We start from the raw sequence: 6,000 nt of genomic DNA on the forward strand, positions 1-6,000 counted from the left end.
ATTTAAAAACAATGGGACTATTGTTGTCACCTGCTCATTTGCATGGTGAAAACAAGAGTCCGCAGTCTGTGTTTTATACTGACCGTTAACCCATTCGCCCCTGAACCGCCCGTAACCGCCCGTGCGGATCCAGGTCCTTTCTACCCATTGTGACGTCATCAGTTTTAACGGTCAAGGACAACTTTCTTCACTAACTTGTGCAGAGTGAAGAGATCTTTCAAACCATACCAGAATGAGCACAATTCAGTCAAGGACACCGGAGAAACAAGCAAAAAACCACGTGACATTGACCTGAAAATCTCCATGAAAATCTTGTCCCATTACCCACCTACCTTTCCTTTCGCCTAATCCTAAGATCCTAAAAGCTTTCCTAAAAACTCTTCCCACCAAAATCAAGCCTACTAAATGCCCAGCAAGAGAAAAAAAAAATGAGGCAAGAAAAGCAAAAAAAGAAGGGAGGAGAGAAAGCGAAAAGTAAAAGTCAAGACTGCTGTGTCACTTTTAAACCCAAAAACTGTCGAAATTTTGCTTTCTGCGCATGCCCGAACTTCGCAAGCTGATATTTTGCATCTGGATCGGAAGACCGCGAAGTGTTCGACCTGTAAACCAGTTTGTGGTAAGTTTTAGCTCTTTATAGCACGACAGTGACCAGAAAACCACTCGACTAGCTTCAAAACGCGTTTTTCGGCAAAATCTCTAGGAGCGAATGGGTTAAGCAAAGGACCAAGCTTTTTGAAAAAAATCCACTTTTCAGCATAAAACAACCAAATCTGTCTATTTCATGTGAAATCAGGTGAAAAAGTTGGTAAAAGGCCATTTTTAGGTTTTTTGATTAAGCAAAGGACCAAGCTTTTTGAAAAAAATCCACTTTTCAGCATAAAACAACCAAATCTGTCTATTTCATGTGAAATCAGGTGAAAAAGTTGGTAAAAGGCCATTTTTAGGTTTTTTGATTAAGCAAAGGACCAAGCTTTTTGAAAAAAATCCACTTTTCAGCATAAAACAACCAAATCTGTCTATTTCATGTGAAATCAGGTGAAAAAGTTGGTAAAAGGCCATTTTTAGGTTTTTTGATTAATTTACTGAATTAATTAAGAAAACAAACATTCCATGTTTACTGAAACTAAACTTTCAGACAAGGAAAACTCTTCTTAAAAGAATATAACTAAAGATGTTCTTTATATATAAAGGGAAAATAAATAAAAGCTTACCTGTAAGCATAAGCCGAATCCTTTAATTAAATTCTAAAGCCACGATGAGGTTTCATGGACATAGCGCAAAACGTGGTCAACATTCCAGTGATTTGCAGCTACACCGGCGAATTAATTTGCCCACAAATGCCACAGAACGAGGAACGTAATATTTCCACTGATAGTAGTAATAGAACAGTCCATTTGCAGGAAGTTTTGCCTACAAACTTTACCATTTTCTCCTTATTTTCGATGATCACGCCTGCCATTGCACACAACAATGGATTCTCGTTCCCAGAATCTTTGCGGCACTAGATTTCCCACGAAAAAATAGGTTGACCCAGGTACTACCCTAAATGACCACACCCAAAATCGAAAGTTGGTTCTCTTTTGGACTTTTTCAGCGCCCTGAAACATGCCTATTGTAGACATCATTTAAGATCTACACTCGAACCTCCCGTAAGCGACCAACCAAAATGCAAAGACTGAGTGGTCGCTTATGAGAGGTGTAGTTTACAAGAATCGAACTACAGGGGGTTTCTTCCTAGAAAAGGTCCAGGCACATTGTTGTTTTACTTTCATGGTGTATTAGAGCATCTGAAAACTAATTTCGAACAAATTTTCGCTTCAAAAGGGTTCTTGGTTTTGTAATAGAGTACGCTTGAATTTCGAAGCTTTTGCGTGACGCAGCATTTACATGACGGCCGAGGGAGCTGTCATGAAAGTGACTTTTTTCGAGGAATTTTGCTATCAAAACTGTTCAAGTCTTAGAAAAAGTATTACTTTAATGTTTATGAGTTCCTCGAGGAGTAAATTCACGCTTTTGTAGCAAAACTCGGTAACAGATGTTTCTGTTGGTTTCCGTCCGCCATGTTGGAGCTCATGCGGATGAGCTCCAGCATGGCGTCTCCATGAAAGCTCTATAAATTTGGGTAAAACATTTCCTCGGATATCTCGTAACCGAATTATTCCTTCGTCCCAAATCTTGGCGAGGATCTTTGTATATTTACCTCCTTTCATTTCCCAGATTCTGGACTTTATCTGTCGAATGGTTTTGAGTTTTATTTTGATCTATTTTGAATGGCGTGAAACTTAATATGTGCAATTGCACGTTGTCACTAAAGTTCTTGGTATGTTCTAAAGATAGGGCATACAGCGAAAATAGAAATCAGAGAATGCGTCAAGTGGTCGCTTTTTTAGGGGGTTAAAAACAATGGAAAATCTTTAACCGTCAGGTTCAGAAAGTGGTTGCGGTCGCTTATATACCGAGGAGGTGGTAGTTTACAAGAGGTTCCAACTGTAAGGCTTTGACTGGGAAAATTTTGGTGTTGTGGATTGGCGGTCGCTTATGGGAGACGGTCGCTTACGAGAACTGGTCGCACATGGAGGTTCGATTTATACCCTGTGCTGCAGCTAGCTCTTGATTCCACCCATAGTGCAGTTTTTCTGGGGTCTTTTCTCAGCCCTTCAATTAATTGAAGGCTTCTGACAACACTTCTTTTCGATGAGCGGAAAATGCTTTATGAAACTTTTTTGACACTTGGTCTTTTCAGACTGTTGTTTTGCCGAACCAGCGATCAGGCAGTCCTTTTTCTCTTTTGTTTGCCGAGTCAGTACCAAACTATGGTTGAGGTCACACTAGAGACTTTACTATGGTAAAAAGGGCTTTACTATGGTAAGTCTCGTAACGTCTTCTTTAACCGTAGTAAACCTGACAGGTCCACTTAAAAAGGCATTTGAAACTTTCCAGGCGTTTTTTCTCGCGTGATCGGCAACGTGAGAGTGAAAAGTAAAACAAATGATGACATGCTATGAGAGCTGACTAAATTGAAATTACTGAACTGTAACTTTCTGAGCGTGACTCTCACAAGTGTACAAAGATGGTTCAATGTGAGAGAGTATTGTTTTCTGTTGTGAGCATTTTGCTTTTAATTCTGCTGCTCAGACGAGCAAAAAGAATGCGCTCCCTTATTACCTACCTTGGTTTCGAATACGAAGTTAGTGAAGATGCTTTAGTGACAGGTTCATTGATTAGCCATCGACGACGTACTCTTAGAGAAAGAGCGGCATTGCGAATGTGACCGAGCCGCGCGAGTAGGGGAGGCAGCGAATGACGACCAGTGAAAGACAAAACGCATACGAAACAAACAAGAATTTAATGGCCAATTAGTGGAAAAGAAATACAATAACAACAAATACTAGAAAAACCGAATAAAGCAACAAAAAGGGAACGAAAAGGGCGATGAAAAGGGCAATAGCGCTAAAAGGAAACAACGACGCTAAAAAATTACTAAGACGGCTAAACAATACAACTAAGAGAACAAAAGTACACTAAAATGTAAAAAGGTAAACAAAACACGCTAGGAAACATGCTAGGTCACGAAAGAAGAACAAGCGTGACAAATAGCACGTGACTCGTGTCAGGAGTCATATGATACGAAGACAAGAAAACAAACGCTAAACGAGGTCAAACTGAAAGGTTGTGATCTACGATCTCGCATTAAACGGCGGCAAAACTAAGCAAAACACTAAGCTAAAGGAATAACAACGGCTAAGAAACTAAAGGACGGTGATTTCAGAGCGAAAGTGCTCGATACAACAGCGGAAAACAACAAAACCAAGAAACGACGAAATCTACAACAGCAAAGTGATACTACGGTCGCTGGACGTTTCATAAACACGATGACCTCGGAGGAGAACGAAGAACATCCTACGAAAAACAGCAAAAGGAGAACACTTACCCACTCCAGCGAGGGGAGAACTCTACAAAACTATGTCTTACGGCTTGACTAGTGAACGCGGCAACTGGAACTGTAGTAATGCGTAGAAACGCTACGTGCAGGCGTATTTATATCGCGCGGAACACAAACAGCTCGCATCCTGTTATTAGCAATACTATTGGACAACTACAGCTAGGTAAGCCACAAAACAGTGAAATCTTCCTTTTGGCAATACGCCTGTTTGTACAACACTATTATCGCTTTACCGCAGAATACATACGTGTTCTGTTAATACAATAGGAGGAAACAAATGGAGAGTTTCGCGGTTAACTACAGCAATGGAGGCAAGTTAAAGCGAGCTAAAATCAATTAATTTCTTTCCTGTTTATGGGTGTAAAGGCGGAGAAATCACAGAGCTAGATAAAGCACGGCTAACCACAAAGCACAACTAAAGAAACGCGTACCGTGGGAAAACGATAAACGGAACCGCAAAAATAATACCGAAAAGAAAATGCTTTGTGAGCTAATTATCGAGCTCGGTTACACGAAGGCAAGCATGGGTTTACCCTCGACCCCAAGAATGGTTTAAAGAAATGTACAGAAACAGAAACCTTGAAGCACTGTGGAAAAAGCAATCACCGATGTTCTAAAGGTATTATGTTATGTGACCGTTTTTGAAACTACTTTCCTCAAAAATCATGACAAAATGTCAACAAAACAAACAAAGTTTAGATAGACTAGAGATATACCCACCTATTTTTTTTGGTAACTAGATGGTTATCAGTGATGGGTCATCTTTGTTCTTTCCGCGGTAGTCATGGAAATTAACCAGGGTAGAGTTTACCATAGTAAAGTGAAAAATGCCGGTCACACTTACGGCGCCGTTTACTATGGTAAACTTGAGTTTACTATAGTAAACTTTCTCTAGTGTGACCTCAACCTATGACACTGACGGCCGGCAGTTAGGCTTTAGATCTTTGAGGGAACAGATGTCATGACGTCAAAGCAAAAGAGTCAGACGTTACACACTTGATAAAAGTGGATCATTGCGGCGTTCTCTGCTTTCAAAACATTGATTTTGACTCTCACATGGCGCGCGCGAAATATCTTTTAATTTTGTCAGGTACCAGCAAGGAAAAAACAGATTACACCAGTTCTATCAGTCAAAAGCATTTGACGGGCGTCGGAAAACACACTGAAAACAAAGAAATATATCCTTCCTTGAAAAGTGGAGATTCGGGTTTATGAAAAGCAACGACATCTGTCATTAATAACGTCGCAGCCTACTCGACTGACTCCATTACACCCGATTTCAGATTAAGAAAAGGTTATCGCTTTCTGATTCGATGTCACAGTAGGCTGCAAACATTCTCAAAACAAAGGTGTATGTTATCGTGCGATTCTTCACCGACGGTAATTTCTATCAGTGTTTTTATAAGGCTCATCGCGTATCAACGCCGCTTCTCAAATTAGCCTAAAAAAGTTTTTTCGATCGGGCAAATTATCGATTAGTTTCGGTTCTGATCGCCAGCTGTTTCAGAAGCAAGGACTTCTTATGATCAAAACCAATGAGATTTGCTAGATAACGTCAAGGCTGTTAATCCACATGCATATGCATATTCCATGATATTCGGTTTTCAAGATCTTGTTTTAGTCCAAAACCCCGTGAAGCGATAGTGTATTTTTATCGCTGAGTACACTCCATTAATTAATTCCTTGAACTCAGCTTCCCGTGAAGCATGAAATGAAATGTTAATTTTCCAAGACTTGATCATTAATTTCAGCCAAAAGATCTCTTGACGAGCCCACCCATTAACTGAAAACGCGGTCAGCAAACTGCGCACGCATTGGTCTTGGGTTATCATCACACCAAATAAAATGACTCGACCAAGGGTCATCGCTCGGCAGGAAATTGCATTGTAAGCTGTGATGTGCTTTGATCTCGCCAACAACGCGCTCTTAGGTTAATAAAATCAAGACCATGGAAAGCGACTGTTCACGAAATTCGGAGGAAAATCTAGCTATGATCGATGGATTTGATATAGGAAGAAGGTTCCTTGAGTAGAAGGCGGAAATTGTTCGAGGATTTT

The sequence above is a fragment of the Porites lutea genome, chromosome 5, assembly GCF_958299795.1.
Source record: "Porites lutea chromosome 5, jaPorLute2.1, whole genome shotgun sequence".
Taxonomy (NCBI): domain Eukaryota; kingdom Metazoa; phylum Cnidaria; class Anthozoa; order Scleractinia; family Poritidae; genus Porites; species Porites lutea.